General features: G+C 41.8%; 1 protein-coding gene and 1 long non-coding RNA gene across 7 annotated transcripts in view; one reads left to right on the plus strand and one right to left on the minus strand.

Moving 5' to 3' along the window:
• Window positions 1–6,620, minus strand: part of LOC141139181 (cytochrome P450 2K1-like) — a 109,108-nt gene extending 102,488 nt beyond the window's left edge. For 3 of the 6 annotated variants that reach the window (XR_012243730.1, XR_012243731.1, XM_073625087.1), the window contains exon 1: window positions 6,458–6,620. The gene's annotated coding sequence lies outside the window, so the exon portion shown is untranslated. The remainder of the gene's footprint in view (window positions 1–6,457) is intronic. The other 3 variants (XM_073625089.1, XM_073625088.1, XM_073625090.1) reach the window with 2 other exon arrangements.
• Window positions 1–19,354, plus strand: part of LOC141139198 (uncharacterized) — a 1,175,459-nt gene that overhangs the window by 536,833 nt on the left and 619,272 nt on the right. The window lies entirely within an intron of this gene.

Here is a 19,354-nt window from a genome sequence, read left to right on the forward strand (position 1 = left end):
AGGGTAAGCTTGCGGACCTTATCTTGCCATCGCAGAGGGAGCAGAGGATGGAACATCTTCGGGAGGCCTTGCAGAAAGGTCTGTGCAACGCATTCCCAGAGACTGGAAGGTTACAAACTCCTGTTTCTGGACAACGTGTTGCTGAGGCTTCGGTCAGTCAAAGAAGGAGCGGTGGAGAAGGTGGCCGTCTGACGATGCGTTCAGACAATTTTTTAGTCCGCAGCCCCAAGGTATGATCGGTTCCAGCAACCATTGCCAGCGTCTGTTTTACATGGTGCAGGAATACCTAGGGGCAAGATCTGACTTGGACACCTTTCCCACCAAAAATCCTCTGGGTTACTGGGTCTTGAGGATGGATCACTGGCCAGAGCTTGCACAGTATGCAATTGAGCTACTGGCCTGTCCTGCATCCAGCGTTCTTTTGGAACGCACATTCAGTGCTGCTGGAGGCTTTGTAACCGATCACAGGGTGCGTCTGTCCACCGACTTGGTCGATCGACTGACCTTCATAAAAATGAATCAGTCTTTGATCACCACCAGCTACCAAGCACCTGATGCTGATGTAACCGAATAATTTTTTTAGAAATCTCAGATCCCTTCAAAGACTGACTATGCTGATGCTGAGTAACTATCCTGAGTAATTATCCTCTTCCTCCCCAATGATCACACTGATAGCTTGGAAGAACATTTTTGGTTCTGGGCGCCGCCACCAGTCCCTAAGGCCCAATTTTTCAGCCCCTGTTTAACAGGGGCGTATAATTACAATTTTTGATGCAATACTTTACAGCAGGGCTCATTCCTGCGTTCCAACTAGAGTATCTGTGAGGGTTTGCAGTGTTGTGGCACCAGCACCAGTGCCTAAGGCCCAATTTTCCAGCCCCTGTTCAACAGGGGCATGTAATTACAATTCTTGATCTAATATTTCACAGCAGGGCCCGTTTCTGCACCCACCAAGAGCGAGTGAGGACTTGCAGTGTTGTGGCACCAGCACCACCACCACCACCAAAGGCATAAGTTTTCTGCCCCTGTTCAACAGTGGCATGTAATTACAATTCTTGATCTAATATTTCACAGCAGGGCCCTGTGAGGGCTTACAGTGTTGTGGCCACAACAACACCTAAGGCCCAAATTTCTGCTGAGTATATAGGGCAGGCCCCTACTTTCAAACATCCAACTTACAAATGACTCCTACTTGCAAACGGAAGGAGACAACAGGAAGTGAGATGAAATCTACCTCTAGGAAGGGAAATTCTCTCCTGTAAGAGTTAATATGGGAAAAACTTTTCTCCTTTCCACTGATGCTTTATAACCAATCCTTGTTTCACAAAAAAACCCACATTTTCAAAAAACATTTGTCATTGGGACAAAAAGTGAGGTGAAATCAACTGTCACAAATGTCACAGGGGTGATAACCCTTCCCTATGTTTTCCAAAAAGCTTAAAATAGATTTTTTGGCTGGAGCTAAACACATTAAAAATGTACCAGTTCAAAATTACAAACAGATTCTACTTAACAACAAACCTACAATCCCTGTCTTGTTTGCACCGCCTGTATACTGCTGTTCAGAGTACAGAGCCTGTATACTGCTGTTTCCTTTTTTAATTTGGGTGCGGGGTTCCCCTTAATATCCATACAAGACCCAAAGGGCCTGGTAATGGACTGGGGGGTACCCATGCCGTTTGTTTCACTGATTTTCATCCATATTGCCAGGACCCGACATTACATTAAAGCCGCAAGCAGTTTTAAATGACTTTTATTCCTTTAAAAATGACATTTTGTGCAGTGACTGTTCTAAGCATGGGAAACACGCGCCACTTTACAGGCATACTCTAGACACCCCCCAGGTACGATATTTAAAGGAATATTACACTTTTTTTTTTTTTTTTACTTTAAACATCATTCAAATCACTGCTCCCGAAAAAACGGCCGTTTTTAAAAGTTTTTTTGCATTGATACATGTCTCCTGGGGCAGGACCCGGGTCCCCAAACCCTTTTTAGGACAATACCATGAAAATTAGCTTTTTAAATGAGCACTTTTGATTTTGAACGTTCGAGTCCCATAGACGTCAATGGGGTTCTAACGTTTGTGCAAATTTTTGGTCCGTTCGTAGATTCTGGTGCGAACCGAACCGGGGGGGTGTTCGGCTCATCCCTACTGGTGAGGAGCAGGATTGGATGAACACCTGGAGCGCAGGTGTAATGTAATGTAAGGTGTAATGTAGTTGGCAGTGCATGTGTGGAGCACCATTCCAACATTATTATTGCAGTTGGGACTTTATGTGTTTATACAATATTTTAGGATTTGGCACAGTATTTTTTGCATGATAGCACGAAGTTTATGAAATTTTGCTTTTCAATTATTTATATATTCAATATCAATTTGATGAGTTTTTCGTGGTGTATATTTGTATATGTGATGAATGTTTTTTATGAATTATCTTATGAATTTTCCAAGCACTTTATGCATAATATCTAAAAACACCCGATATATATTAAGCAGCCAGTAGGGATAGGCTTTATGTTCGGGTCGAGCATCAGTTTGACTCGAACATTGGCTGTTCGCCCGTTCGCCGAGTAGCAAACAATTTGGGGTGTTCACGGCAAATTCAAAAGCCGCAAAACACACTTTAAAAGTCTGTGAGAGAAATCAAAAGTGCTAGTTTTAAAGGTTAATATGCAAGTTATTGTCATAAAAAGTGTTTGGTGACCTGGTTCCTGCCCCAGGGGACATGGATCAATGCAAAAAAAGTTTTAAAAACGGCCATTTTTTTCAGGAGCAGTGATTTTAATAATGCTTAAAGTGAAACAATAAAAGTGTAATATTCCTTTAAATTTCGTACCTGGGGGGTGCCTATAGTATTCCTGTAAAGTGGCGTATGTTTCCCGTGTTTAGAACAGTCTGACAGCAAAATGACATTTCTAAAGGAAAAAAAGTCATTCAAAACTACTTGCGGCTATAATGAATTGTTGGTCCAGCAATACACATAAAAGTTCATTGATAAAAATGGCATGGAATTCCCCCACAGGGGAACCCCGAACCAAAATTTAAAAAAATTAGGGAGGGTGGGGCCACCCGGTGACCCCGCCCCCTCTGACGCACGGGGACTTCCCTATGGCTTTCCCCGTGTTATCAGAGGGGGGCGGGGTCACACGTTTACGTCCTCTGTTATATAAGACCTGTAACCTGAACAGAAGCGTCACACAGCAGGAGACTCCCATTGAGGCGGATCAGAGGACGAAGCGGAGAAGAAGGAGCCGGAGGAAGATGCCGGACGAGAAGACCGGAGGAAGAAGCAGAGAAAGATAGAGGAAGAAGCGGGGGAAGAACAAGATGGAGGAAGAAGAAGAACACCGAAGGAAGACCAGAAGAGGATGGAAGAAGAAGACATTAATAAAGGAATTGTCAAAAACTGTCTATTGTCTTTTTTTAACATTTTTGACACTTTTTTGTGAAATGGTATTACCAATTCACATGGGGGGGCGGGATCTGGGGGTCCCCTTGTTAAAGGGGGCTTCCAGATTCCAATAAGCCCCCTGCCCGCAGACCCTCACAAGGGTTGTGGGGATGAGGCCCTTCTCCCCATCAACATGGGGACAAGGTGCTTTGGGGGGCTACCCCAAAGCACCCTCCCAATGTTGAGGGCATGTGGCCTGGTACGGTTCAGGAGGGGGGTGCTCTCTCATTCCCCCCTCTTTTTCTGTGGTCTGCCAGGTTGCGTGCTCTGATAAGGGTCTGGTATGGATTTTTGGGGGGGACCCCATGCCATTTTTTTTATTTTGGTGTGGGGTTCCCCTTAAAATCCATACCAGACCTGAAGGGCCTGGTATGGAATTTGGGGGGACCACCATGCATTTTTTTTTTAATTTTGGTTTGGGGTTCCCCTGTGTATTGCCGGACCGATAATTCATTATAACCGTGAGTAGTTTTAAATGACTATTTTTCCTTTAGAAATGTCACTTTGCTGTCAGACTGTTCACGGGAAATATGCGCCACTTTACAGGCATACTATAGACACCCCCCAGGTACGAAATTTAAAGGAATATTACACTTTTATTGTTTCACTTTAAACATTATTAAATTCACTGCTCCCGAAAAAATGACCGTTTCTAAAACTTTTTTTTGCATTGATACATGTCCCCTGGGGCAGGACCCAGGTCCCCAAACCGTTTTAAGACAATACCATGCATATAAGCCTTTAAAATTAGCACTTTTGATTTTTCATGTTCGTGTCCCATAGACTTTAACGGTGTTTGCGTGCTCAAACAATTTTTTTGCCTGTTTGCAAGTTCTGGTGTGAACCGAACGGGGGAGGGTTCAGTCCATCCCTAGCAGCCAGTATGGTGAGATATTATCCAAATTATATATAGCAGTAAGCCCTGGTTCACACTGGAGCATTTTGACATGCAATTTGACATGTCAAATCTCATGTCAAATTGGCGGCAATTGCCTTCAATAGCACCATCCTAATCGGTGGGACGCTGCATCTGTGGCATTGCACGATTTCAAAAAGTAGGCTGCGATTTACATGGACATCTGTGCAGAAACCTGGAGAGATTGTAACTGACATATGGGAGTGAAATTGTGTGAGTGCAGCTGAAGTGTGAACTCTGTGTTAGAGCCAAAAGAACTAATTGATAAATCGACAACTAATCGATTATGAAAATAGTTGTCAACTATTTTCATAATCGATTAATTGGCCTGCATACAGAATGCATTATTTGTTTACATATCAGGAAATACAGTGCAGCACACATACAGCTCAGTACACCATACATACATGTCAGTAAGTGCCTGAGAACTTGTGAACATGAATGTGTGAGGAGCAATGCCTCATGGGACATGTAGTCCTGGGCAGGAAGTAAGTGGTTCTAAAGGCAGAAGTTTTTTTTACCTTATATATTTTATAGGGGCACTCTATACTATACTTTACAGCTTGTTATTGGGGCACTCTGAAGGCAGGAGGAGCCAGAAGTGTCGGTGGGGGGACCCCAGAAGAGGAGAATCAGTGCTGCTCTGTGCAAAACCATTAACATGTTTGTTTAAAAAAAAATACTTTAAAGACTGTGTGCAGGGAAGATCAGAAATTTAACCCAGAGAAGGTGGAGGCTGACAGACTGGAGCTAATATAAGGCATTACAATTACATTTAAAGTCATAGTTTACCAGTATTGTACATTATATTTAAAATAATTATATACATGAAAAAAAAGTCTTAGCTTTTACTACTTTATTATAAAAGATGTATATCTCCCTTCCACCCTTCATATAGCTCCATATCTGACTCCTACTTCTGGGTGTATTTAAAATATATATATATATATATATATATATATATATATATATATATATATATATATATATATATATATATACACATTTACTTTCACTGTTTCACAGTATAAATGAACCCCTTATAGTAGCCGTTTGCTCTTTTTGTACTATAAAGGGCTCATTTTAGTTTTTTAACCCCATGATGACCGGTGCTACAAAAAAAAGCATGCTGCTGCTACTAAACGTCTTAGTCCTGGTTCACACCAATGCACTACAGTTCATTTAACATTGAAATAAAAAAATTGATCTGAGTCTGATGATATTGATCAGTATATCTCCTCTGCCTGTTAGGGCACTTTCACACTGAGGCAGTGAGAGCGTCGGTGGTTACCGTCGTTTAAGCTGCACTTTTCGGTAGCGGCCAAAGAAGAGGTTAATAGTGCCCGCAAAGTTCCACCACCGAAGCACTTTGCAGGAGCCTCAGCAGCGCTGCCCATTGATTTAATTGGGTTGGGCACCCCAAAGATGCTGCTGGCAGGACTTTTTTTAACATCCCGCAAGCGCGCCGCTCCACTGGAGGGACAGGAGAGGCGCTTTGCAGGCGCTATTTTTAGCGCTTAAACACCTCATTGTGAAAGTGGCCTTATTCTCAGAGTGTATTAGAGATTTTGCTACCTAACCATATAGTTGGTAATTTATTTTTACCACTGCATATAGAGATATTTAAGAATAAATTGACTTTTTTTTTTATATATACTTTACATATTAACTAAATTATACGCCACACTTTTTTTTTTGGGTTATCCAATTATTTGATTAATTGAAACAATAATCGGCCAACGAATTGATTATGAAAATAATCGTTAGTTGCAGCCCTACTCTGTGTGTAAACAGGATGGGAGCCTGTGTTCACATGTTGTCCATTACAGAGTACTCCATACAATCAAAAAAGAAAGACAAGATCCATAGGAGAAATCATACCACCGCAAATTGCACATCCACACTCAAACGTGGACCAGAAGCCACAGCACAATGAATCCACTCTTACTTGGAATACCAATGCATGCATATTGGCCAGCGACCAATGCCTGAAATTCATCTGGTGTATGGCCAGCTTAAGAGTTGTACAGATAAAAGAAAACTAGGTGTGCAGATAAGAAAATGATAGAAGAAAAAAAGTTCTAACCTCCACAGAATAGGATAGCAGCACACTGCCCTTGGCGTGTGTGAATAGTGGGACACGAGATTGGATCCTGCCTCCCTCCTCCAACAATATTGTCCTGGTTGCAAAATTCACAGTACAGTAATTGTAAAGATCAGAGAACACAGCCTACACTCCAACCAGCATGTGAAGATAACACTGATTCAGGTTTATAGGTTGGAGAGACGCTGTTGACACAGACCTTAAAAGGAGACTTCCACCTTTTGAAAAAAAAAAAAAATGCTGTAAAAAAAAAAAAAATAATGAGACCATTATAAAGACATAAAGGCTTACACAACATAAGATGCTTGTAAAACTATCTATTGCAACTGATAATGTTGGTCCATAAGACAAGCTTATATAAAGAAGTGTCAGTGACTGTCCAGTAGCAGAGGAAATATGATCTACAGAGCATAAAAGCAGGAGCCAAATAGGGTAAAGAAAGGAAAGATTGGGGGGTAGAAGGGTTAGGAAGTTCAGTGGGGGGGTATTTTCCAGCTCAGTCATATGGATAGGAGAGAATAATTAAATCCATATGCCTGTAAATAAGACATCCTTGGTTGCCAAATCCGGAGAAATGTGGGGTGTGAATCTACTAGTATAGAGATACGCAAGGGCGTAACTAGAAATCACAGGGCCCCATAGCAAAATGTTGTATGCCCCCCCCTGCAAACAGCCCCCCCCCCAAAAAAAAATGAACTAATGCCATTGAACAACAGATTACCACACTCATGTAGCACAGTACCCAGGCAACAGCTTATATTAATTTCGAACAACAAAGTATGCAGTTTACTGTGTGCAGCCCCTGAAGGACACACATGCATACCCCCATCAGTCAGACACCCCCTACCTCAGTGCAGACCCCCCAGCAGTACAGACACCCCCCTTAGTACAGACACCCCCCCTAGTACAGACACCCCAGCATTACAGACCCTCCCTCAGTGCAGACACCCCCCCAGTGCAGACCCCCCCAGCATTACAGACCCCCCTCAGTAGTGCAGACCCCCCCTCAGTGCAGACTCCTCCTCAGTAGTACACTCCTCCCAAACAGTACAGACGCCCCCCCTTCTTACATACCTCAGAACAGCGCTGAAAGTCTCCAGATACACACAGCGGTGTGTGTCCCTCGAGGCTCGAAAGCAGGCTCCTCCTTCTCTGTGGATGTAAACAGAGGAGGGGAGGTGGCTTCGGTCCGCACCACTGAGGGACACAGCGGCGTGAGGCACAGCGAGCGGTGTTAGTGGTGCGGCTGATGCTACCCAAGGGATGTCGCCCGGTGCGGCCCGCGCCCGCTTGGCAGCGCCACTCACCGGGCCCCAACTCAGCTGTGGGCCCCATAGCACCCACATGGGTCGCTATGGCGGTAGTTCCGCCACTGGAGATACATTTTTCATTAATCATGATATCCATAAGTATATTTTTGACTGCCTCAAAGCTTAATGTAAGGGGTTTCTAGGCTCTAGTGATAGGAAATCTGGTTGCTGAAAATATATTGGTACGAACGAAAGATTTCTAAGTCCACGTTCACACTGGTGAGACTTATCAGCTCCAGATCGCATGACAAATCGCACCACTTTGCCGGAAAACAAATGGTTCATATCACTGCGATTATGTAAAATATTCCTGCACTACTTTTACCAATTTCATTGCGACTTGCATGGACCTCTGTTAAATGAAGCCGCAATGAAATTGGCAGTGCAAATCGCACTGATGTGCAGCTTTCAAATCTCGCTGAAGTAGCACAATTTTCAGTGTAGACCAGGGATAAATGCACTCAATTTTCAAAAAGCAGAAATGTGCATTTAATACCATTTATGGGTTTATGTTGTGCCCTCTTAGCTAGGCTGCTAGGTAAATTTATTTTTTGGCTTCTTCTGTAATCACAATTGTTTGATCTGCTCTATTCAGAGCTGCTTAGGGAGGGGACAATTCAAAGGTCCAATCTGTATATTATGCAGGGCTTAGCCAATTCCTGGGGAGCTGTGCCCAGGTGATGGCTGGGCTGCTGTTAAATAGTCTGGAGGTCTGAAGAGATTGACTTTTTCCCCTCGGAGGGAATGGATCTGTGAGCTGAGAGGAGGGGGGCTGCTTGGCCATGGAGCCCTTTGGATTGAATGCTTGCTCTGCAAGCACCCGGCAACCACGTGCAAAGCATGCAGTTGGGGTGTGCTAGTGCGGGGTTAAAGCAGATGGTAAGGAAGCAATATGCCTCCCCATAAACCGTCAAATGCTCTCTGAAGTGCGATCAAAATGCTGACCGCTCTTCAGAAGGCAAAAGCACATTTGGACAAGTACTTACTTTTTTCAATTTTTTTTTTAGAATTATAAACTTTTTTACTTTTTATTTTTTTATTTTTTTCATTTTGTTTTAACTGCCTGTTGAGGGGCCTTTGGTGAAATATCAGGGATCTAAACAGACCCCTGATGTCTCCCATTTTGAGAAAGGGACTGAAGACATAGATTACCCAGGCTTTCTCTGCAGCCTCAGCAGCACTGGACAGTGAATGAATGGGAAGCTCTCTGTGCTGAATGACTTTGTGTTCATTTACAAACTGAAGCCTAGTAAACACAGTTCACTAAGCTTCGGTGATGATTGGACACAGTAGCAATTAATACCAATTGCTCACTGTATTCATTCAGGAAAGGAAGAGGCCAGTAAATAGGCTCTCCCTTCTGAAACCTGTGTGACCACAGCAGCAGCCAATGGGAGAGGAGAAAGTGGCAGTGCTGCTGCATACAGATCCATTTCATATTCGATCCACGATATACCCAAGTGGGCAATACCATCCTAATGTTTAGGGCAGCACCTTCTCTGCCCCTACCCCAGGGCTGCTACATATAGCTCAGTGGATCTCTGGACGTGGGATACCATCCACCTGCAATGATGCTGTGTACCATCTCTTTTTTAAAAAGGATCATGTGATTTGTGTGTATTTATTTGTATTAATAATACTGTATCTGTCTTTCTGCAAACTATAGCTGTATGTTATATTATTGTTTATAAACTGTTTACTTACACATACATATTTCTTTTAATAGAAATATATCAGCATGCTCTCATCCAACCCCTGAAGAAGGAAGTATACACTCTACAAAAAGAAAAAAAATCTTTTTGTGTTTTCCGAAACATGAAGGGTTTCTTTTGCAGCATTCATAGTTTAATAATTCTTCTGACTTAAAGTCTATAAACATATTGTGTGCTGCATTATTGAGCAACTGTATTTCTATATTGATATCTCTGTTCCACTTTATGCTTTTAGATGTCTATATTGTTATATATCCAAATAAAATGTATTCTTTTATACTCCTTGCATCACTTTTCTAAGCATCCTGGTTTTGGTTCCTTGCCAGTATTATCCCTTGGGGCATCCTCCTATTTTCAATATTTTTCTGGGATGTGGCGAGGACCTTCAGGATCAGTCTCTTGATAGTTTCTTCATCTTTATTTGTTCGTGCTGCAGGGAAGGGAAGCAAAAAGGAGTCCAGACAGCGGTGGAGGCACAGATACTGCAGCCAGAGGGACAAAAAGGATAAGAAGACAACAGCACTGCAGTGGAAGCCACAAGAGTCGGCATTAAGGCAATACAGCCTGTTGTACTGCCTTATCAATGGCCCTGGTAGTAATCATTGCGTTCTGCCGGCCGGAAGGCTCCCTGCTGGCAGAATCCAATAGTGCTTCGGGAGGGGTTCCCCTATCAACACTGACTGTGTTGATGGGGAAATCAAGCAATTTGCTTTTCTGCAAGAAAATTGCATTATCTATGGCTTAACCCAAATAATTATAAAAATAAAATATCTATTGCTTCAAGAGTAACTCTTTTGTTGAGGAAACAATATTCCCCTTTGGGTGATCTATGTACATTGCTAGGATTTTTAAACAAACTTTGGTGCAGATTTCTAGCTTTTGTTATTCTGAAAAAATCCCTGTGTCTTTGTGTGAGTGGTTTCATAATTATCAACCAGCTGCTGCACCTGCGGGGCTCTAATTAGGAAAGTGGCAGGGTCTACATCCCTCTAGACATGATTTCCTATTGGGAGAATGCTACTAAAAATGAAATTTTTGTTGCAGGGGATGCCAAAAAATCTGACTTGTATCTTAGTGCAGACTTCTGGGAAAAACCAGTTAGCCAATCACAAAAGCAGGAAATTATGTTTCCGGGGGGTGTTCATTCTGTGTACAGAACACCTCCAGGTAGCCACATTGCATTGCATTTTACAGAAAATGACAGAGCTGAGATTAAAAAGGTAATTTTTAATAACATTCAATTAGCATATGACACAATTGTATATGTTAAATTTATTTTTTTATTTGCTATTTTTTCCCCATGAAAGTGGAGTTACCCTTTAATGCTCACATGGTGATTAGAGTGTGCCCTGGCATACCCAGCATGCCATGTGCACACGCCTGTGCCAGGAACATATGATTGTTTACAGCAGTTAAACACAGGGTTCACACATTCATATTTTTAGAAAGTCATGACAATAAATAATTGCCTAATAAAAAGAACTTAGACTCATAGATGGGATAGACAAACGACATAATATGATAACATGATAAATATTTGACACTTCAAATAAAGTTGAAAAAAAAAAAGCAGTGCTATGTGATCAAACACCACTCTGCTCCATGCCAGAGCCAATGCTCCATTAGCCTGCATGGTAATCCTGGTTTTACCATGCAGGTTAGTGTGAACATCGCCATCTCGCCAAGCTTTCTCCAGAGGTTTTTTCATAAGGTGGTTGGCACCTGAAAGCTACACGTCTTAACTTTGAAGAGGGATATCTTTGTTATGGCAGCAGCATAACCCTGGTATTCTCTTCTTCAGCGAGCGGTCTGGTTTCCAATAATAGTGGTCTCTGTGGCAGATTTGCTGCAAGATCACTTTTATCGGTGCGGGAGAGGGCACCCCCATCCCGCTGCTCTCCGGTGCCCTCCGCCACTTACTGAAGCCATCTGTAACGGCGGAGGAAATCGGATCCTTCTCCTTCCTGGGTATGGAGATGAGTGAGGGGGGGCAGCCGCCACCTGTCTCCTCACCATTGCAGGGCGGAAGCGACATCAAAACATCACTTCCGCCCATAGCTCTTAAAAGACCTTTTTTTTTTCCAAATGACAATTTTTTTTTTTTTTTTATTGCATTTTAGTGTAAATATGAGATCTGAGGTCTTTTTGACCCCAGATCTCATACTTAAGAGGTCCTGTCATGCTTTTTTTCTATTACAAAGGATGTTTACATTCTTTGGGAATTCCAATGGTAACGGAGTACAAATGTACCCCTACTATTTCACAAAAAAATGTGAAAATGGTAAAAATGACATGACACAGCTTGGGACAAGTCCTTTATTAAAAAATTAAAAAAATTAAAATGTCCTACGAAGTCTTCTTTTCTTCTCCTGCTCCACCAACGGACCGAAAAGGGTCTGGTAAGGATTTTTGGGGGGGCCCCAAGCCAATTTTTCTTTTAATTTTGGCGTGGGGTTCCCCTTAAAATCAATACGCCATTTTATTAAATTTTGGCATGGGGTTCCCCTTAAAACCCATACCAGACCTTGAAGGGCCTGATATGGAATTTGAGGGGACCCCCACGCAATTCTTTTTTTAAATTTAGGTTCGGGGTTCCCCTTAATATTCATACAAGACCCAAAGAGCCTGGTAATGGACTGTGGGGGAATCCCATGCCATTTTTTTCAAAGACTTTTATGTGTATTGCCGGGACCGACAATTCATTATAGCCGCGAGTACTTTTAAATGACTATTTTTCCTTTAGAAATGTCATTTTGCTGTCAGACTGTTCACGGGAAATATGTGCCACTTTACAGGCATACTATAGACACCCCCAGCTACGAAATTTAAAGGAATATGTTTATAATTGTAATATAATTATAATTTAATATTGTTTCACTTTAAGCATTATTAAAATCACTGCTCCCGAAAAAAACGAACATTTTTAAAACTTTTTTTTGCCTTGATACATGTCCCCTGGGGCAGGACCCAGGTCCCCAAACACTTTTTATGACAATACCATGCATAAAATTATCACTTTTGATTTCTCCCATAGACTTTTAAAGGGTGTTCCGCGGCTTTCGAATTTGCCGCGAACACCCCAAATTGTTCACTATTCAGCGAACACCCGATGTTCAAGTCAAGGATTGAAAACTGGCTACAAGGGCGAGTTCAGAGGGTGGTGATAAATGGGGAGTACTCGGAATGGTCAGGGGTGGGTAGTGGGATCCCCCAGGGTTCTGTGCTGGGACCAATCCTATTTATTTTGTTCAGAAATGACCTGGAGGATGGGGTAAACAGTTCAATCTCTGTATTTGCGGATGATACTAATCTAAGCAGGGCAATAACTTCTCCACAGGATGTGGAAACCTTGCAAAAAGATCTGAACAAATTAATTGTTGGGTAGGCAACTACATGGCAAATGAGGTTTAATGTAGAAAAATGTAAAATAATGCATTTGGGTGGCAAAAATATGAATACAATCTATATACAGGGGGTCCCGGGTTACGAACAGGATAGGGACTGTAGGTTTGTTCTTAAGTCGAATTTGTTTGTAAGTCGGAACAGTACCTTTTTTAAGTGCAAATCTAGTCTCAGAGACAGGATGTAAACCCAAATCAACAGAGAAAGGCAACCGGATGGCAGGGGCGACATGGTTAGTTCAAATATGTTTTGTTTCTTTTATTTTTTTACTTTTTAATCACTTTTTTTTATTTGTATTTATTTGTAGCTTGTCGTTTACTTTTTTTTAATGTTTGTATAATTTTCTTATTTTTAATATTATTTTTCTTATTCTTTACTTTTTTAAATTTTTTTTTAATTTTATTAATTTAATTATTACCGTATTTCTTATTTTTATTTTTTTTATCAATTTTTTTTTCACTTAACTTTATTGCTATCACACAGGAGGAAAAATTCCCTGTGTGATAGCAATTGGAGGTGACAGATTCTCTTTATTGACCCTGTCACCTCCAAAACAGGAGTCCAGGAGGGCAGCTGAGCACAGCTCTCCCCTCTCACTATTTTCATGACGGCAGCGACAGGAGACAGCAGAGAGAGGTACACTGTATGGCACAGCAGGGAGATGGATGGTGAAAGCAGCCATCAGAGGCCAGGCAGGCAGGCAGGCCGGCCGGCCGCGGTGCACCCTCGCGGGGCAGCGGCGTAGGAAAGACCGGGGATCCTGGAGGCTTCGTAGGCCGCACAAGGCCTCGGCCACGACGGGCAGTTTTAGCGGCCTGGCAGGCCACCGGACCATACCAGGCCTGTGGATGGGCAGGCAGGAGGACGAGGGGGACCCGCAGCCAAGCCAGGAATGGAGGAAAGGCTAAGGAGAGGAAGATTCGGCCACCAGTGACGTCATTCGGGCCCCGTTCGTAAGTAGGGGTTGTTCGCAACTCGGATGTTCGTAAGTCGGGGACCCCCTGTACTGGGGGGAGAACCTCTGGGGGAATCTAGGATGGAAAAGGACCTGGGGGTCCTATTAGATGATAGGCTCAGCAATGGCATGCAATGCCAAGCTGCTGTTAACAAAGCAAACAGAATATTGGCATTAAAAAGGGGATCAACTCCAGAGATAAAACAATAATTCTCCCACTCTACAAGACTCTGGTCCGGCCGCACCTAAAGTATGCTGTCCAGTTCTGGGCACCAGTCCTCAGAAAGGATGTACTGGAAATGGAGCAAGTACAAAAAAGGGCAACTAAGCTAATAAAGGGTCTGGAGGATATTAATTATGAGGAAAGGTTGCGAGCACTGAACTTATTCTCTCTGGAGAAGAGATGCTTGAGAGGGGATATGATTTAAATTTATAAATACTGTACTGGTGACCCCACAATAGGGATAAAACTTTTTCGCGGAAGGGAGTTTAACAAGACACGTGGCCACTTATTAAAATTAGACGAATAGAGGGTTCTTCACTGTAAGAGCGGCAAGGATGTGGAATTCCCTTCCACAGGCGGTGCTCTCAGCGGGGAGCATCGATGGTTTCAAAAAACTATTAGATAAGCACCTGAACGACTGCAACAAACAGGGATATACAATGTAATACTGACATATAATCACACACATAGGTTGGACTTGATGGACTTTTGTCTTTTTTCAACCTCACCTACTATGTAACTATGTAACCTTCTTCCTAAATTCAAATTTAGGATAGCATACATTAAATTCAAATAGAATAGAAAAGAATAGAATAGAATAGAAAATAAAATAAAATAAAATAATTAAAAAAATATATACATTTAATAGAATAAAATAAACAATAATTTCCTAAAATTTTAATAGAATATAAAAGAATATATTAGAATAGAATAGAAAATAAAATAATAACATTGCCTAGAATAGAAAAGAATAGATTATAAAACAATAGAATAGAATAGAAAGAATATAACCATCTTCCGAAAATCTAATTTCAAATAATACAAATTTGAATAGAATTAAAAACAGTAGAATAGAAAGGAATAGAATAGAAAACAAAATAGAATACAAAAGAATAGAATCGAATAGACAATAGAAAAGAATAGAACAGAAAGAATATAACATCATAACCGTTTTCCGAAATTCGAATTTCGAATAGAATAAATTTGAATAGAATAGAAAATAGAATAGAATAGAAAAAAACAATACAATGAAATGGAATAGAAAGAATATAGCCATCTTCCAAAATTTAAATTCTGAATAGAATAAATTTGGATTTAGAATGAAATGCAATTCAAATGGAATTCGATCTAAATTTGAATTCTAATTGATTTGAATCTTCCAAATTTAGTCAAATTGAACTCATTTCATCCAAATTCTGAAAATTTGAATTAAAAAAAAAAGGGGGGGAAAAAAAAGAATTGATTTTTTTTTAATATCTGTAGACAAATGTTTTGCCTCTCATTTCAATTTTAAATGGAATAGGTTGTTTTACAAGGTGATCGTTTACACTCAGTTTAAAGCTACATACAATTTATGGGTTGGCACAAAGAAAATTGCATCCTAGCTACTGGGAAGAAGCTTGGGTTCGGTCCAAACCCAGAAGCTGTATGTAATCAAGGGACAGAGATGCTTGTGACATCATTGACATAATAAGACCACATTAGGTCAATGATGTCTCAAGCATTCTTACTGGTTTGTGTCTGTGGAGCTGAGGAGTCCATCACTGACAACTTCCTTCCAGGTTTGGCAGAAAACAGGTCCAGACCAAACCGAAGCTAGAACACAAGCCCATTCCTACTAGCTACAAAAGGCACTAGGGACAGCTGAGTAAGGCTTTACCATGGATGCCTATCATCAAGGGTGGAAAAACATGTACAGCAAGACCTTTCATCTTTCACAGTGTAATCTACAATCCAACACTGGCATTCTCCTTGTCTGTCTGTCCACCTGTAAGTTGATTGATGTGGCCAGACTCTGGGTGAAGACCAAACCTGTTAAAAGCCATCCAAGCCTGCAGTCTCATGCTTGTGATAGCGTGTGTAATACCTAATCAAGCTCCGGGTTTGTCTGCTCTGCTCGATTGGATTGCCTCATTGATGACCTTGGATTGAATATTGACTATTCTCTAAACTCTGCCTGCCTTTTGACTTCGGACATTGACACTGACTATTCTGAACCTTGCCTGTCTGTCAATCGCAAGTACCTGTTTGCTTTGCTGGGGGCAATCAAGTACTGGTAGGCCTGCTTTTCTTATAGGCAAGGGGGCAGCTATAGGTGATGAAAACAGAAGCTATCTATAGTGTCTGACCACCTGCGTTAGGGTTAAGCATGATAATTGGTTAGCTAGAGTAGGGTATATTAAAGTGTATCTTTTGTTGCAAAAAAAAAAAAAAAAAAAAAAACATTCCCTCTGGGTGATCAATGTATATTGCAAGGATTTTAACAAACCTCATTTCAGATTCCTACCTTTTTGTTATTCTGACGATATAGTTGTTTGTTTGTCTGTGTCCATGTGTAGAATGAAGCTGTATGGGAGTGGTCTTATAATTATCAATCAGCTGCTGCACCTGCAGGGTTCTAATGAGGAAATTGGCAAGGCCTGCATCCCTTTAGATTAGATTTCTTTTTGGGAGCTTCTCTCCAAAAATGACATTTTTGTTGCAGGGGATGTTGAAAAACGTATATATCTTAGTGCAAATTTCCGGGAAAATCAGTAGGACAATTACTCAAGCAGGAAATTACATTTTCAGGGGGCATTCTGTATACCATCTGTGTACAGAAAGCATCCAGGTAGCCATATTGCACTGCATTTTAAAGAAAACAACAGTTCTGTAGATTGAAAAGTAATTTTTAATAACATTCCATTTCAATATGACTTGTGTTGTAATTATATACGCTATATAATTTTTAATAATTTTTTTCCCCATGAAAGTGGAGGTACCCTTTAAAGGTTTTTTTAAGTTTTATAGTTAAAGGTACAAAATATTTTTTTGTGTAGCACATGAAATAAAATGTCCTGATCTGTAAATGAGTAAACCAGAGTTTTGAGTTCAGAGGTTCAGCATTACAGCCAGAATTAAAGCATCTTCAGTGAGTAATTGGCAATAGAAGCCTTTATCTTCCCCGGCCTTGCCCTATTTTATTTTACCAGGAGAATTGGTCCTTGGTTGGTTGGATGACTAATGCACAAAATGTGAAGACCTGTTATTGTTATTTTTTTTTTTTTATTTTACAATACTTTTTGCAGAATCATTATTCAGGATAAAGAAAAAAATCAGGTTCTTATCTACTTTAAATATTTGCTTACAGAGAGTACATCAAACATCAGACCAGGCTGAACCTTAGCCTGGAGTTGCATTTTAGATCTAGTTTTACTGCTCTAAAAAAGGAAGAAGAATGAGATTAATCAGATTAATTAATTTGGTGGACGAGTTTAGGGTTTTTTGTTGCTCCCTATACGGACCGTTCAGTTCAGTCATGTTTTTTCCAAAGAAAAAATTGATTAAGTTTACATCATTTTGTCATCAGTTTTTCTTTCTTTCTTTTTTTTTTTTTTTTTAACAGTTTTTCAACTGTTTTTACATCTGCCAGCTAGAGTACTTAACTACTTAAGGCCCGCAAGCCATTTTTTTCATGCAAAAACGGACCGTTTGTCCATTTACATCCATTTTCTGTCAGATCCCTTTTTTTTAACAAAAGAAAAATAGGGCTTTGATCCATTCCGAAAAACGGATGTTAACAGAAGGGGATGTAAATGAATGATCGTCCGTTTACATCTGTTTTTCCATAGAGGTGCATTGATATCTGCTTTTCATCCGTCAACTGATGGATGAAAAATAGACAAACAGTCTGCATGTCTGAAAGGGGCTGAACAGGGGCACAAACAGCAATAAAAACCTGACAGGTGTTCTAATTCATCTCCACTCTATCCAAAATGTTTTGGCAGAAGGTAGGCTCAGGCCTGGCTGATGTGAGGGCACAGTAAAAAAATGTCATAGGGGCAGAGGATGGGAGATCAGTAGGGCACAGGATAGGGTCAGCAGTTTTTAGGACAGTGTACAGAGGATATTATTTTGTAAGGAAATGTACTGGAGTCAGCATGGAAAAGGACAGGGGGCAACAGGACAGTGTACAATGGGTCAGTGGGGCAGATGACAGGGAGTAGTAGGGCAGAAGACAGGGGGTAAGCAATGTGGAAAACAGGGGTCAGCAGAGTAATGAATAGGGGTTAGCAGGGTATAGGACAGGAGTCATCAGGGCAGTGTACAGGGGTCAACGTGACAGTGTACAGGAGTCAGCAGGGTGAATGACAGGGGTCAGCAGAGCCAAGGATAGGGGTCAGCAAGGCAGAGAATGGGTGTCAGCAGGGTGTGGGAAAGATGACTTTAGGTTAGAAGACAGGTGTTACTGCTGGCAGGACAGAGGTCACCAATGACAGGGTAAAGTACAGGGATCACCACTGGAGGACAGAGGACAGGGGTCACAACTGGCAGGAAAGAAAACAGGGGTCTCCGCTGGCAGGGCAGGGGACAGGGATCACTGCAGGCAGGGCAGAGGACAGGGGTCACTGCTGGAAGGGCAGAGGACAGGGGTCACTGCTGGAAGGGCAGAGTATAGCAGTCATCAGGCCAGTGTACAGGAGTCAGAAGGGTGGGAGATAGAGGTATGCAGGTTGAAAAACAGGGGTTACTGCTGGCAAGACAGAGGGCAGAGGACAGGAGTCAGCAGGGCAGAGTTCAGGATTCAGCAGGGCAGAAGACAGAGGTTTGCAGGGTGGAAGATAGAGGTCACTGATGGTAGAGCAGAGGTCACCGCTGACAGGGCAGAGGGCAGGGGTCATCAGAGCAGATGATAGGGGTCAGCAGAGCAGGGGACAGAGGACTGCAACGTGGAAGACAGGGGTCACTACTGGCAGGGCAGAGCACAGGGGTCACTGCTGGCAGGACAGAAAACAGAGGTCACTGCTGGCAGGGCACATCCATGGACACCTATGCAACACCTGTGCATCCCTGTGCTGGCAAAACATGGCTCTGTACAGGAAAAGGAACTAATCACGCATGGTGTATGGGGCCAAACTGTCACTACTCCTTATTTTCTAGCATAGTGCCTTCCCACTCATAGCTCATTGTACTACTGGGAGTGTCTAATTGCTGTATGCACTGACCCAGCTCCTCTACCTCTCCCCCTACCTCCCTACATAAGCTTTAGTATGTAGCAGCCAGGGGAAAAGTAAATGGGAATACTATAGAATGTCAATGGAGTGAGTCTGCTGGGGCTGCCAACATGAGACCCAAGATGTTGGCATTCAGCAGCAGCAGTCTCAGGGCTTGTGGGTGTCTACATAGAAGGAAAAAAGGAGTGCAGAATTGGCTTCATACACATAAGTAATGTGCATAAAACACATTAAATGCACATAGGATCCTATGTGTGAAAATTGTTGTTGAAAAAAATAGCCT

Source organism: Aquarana catesbeiana, linkage group LG04, assembly GCF_042186555.1.
Source record: "Aquarana catesbeiana isolate 2022-GZ linkage group LG04, ASM4218655v1, whole genome shotgun sequence".
Lineage (NCBI taxonomy): Eukaryota > Metazoa > Chordata > Amphibia > Anura > Ranidae > Aquarana > Aquarana catesbeiana.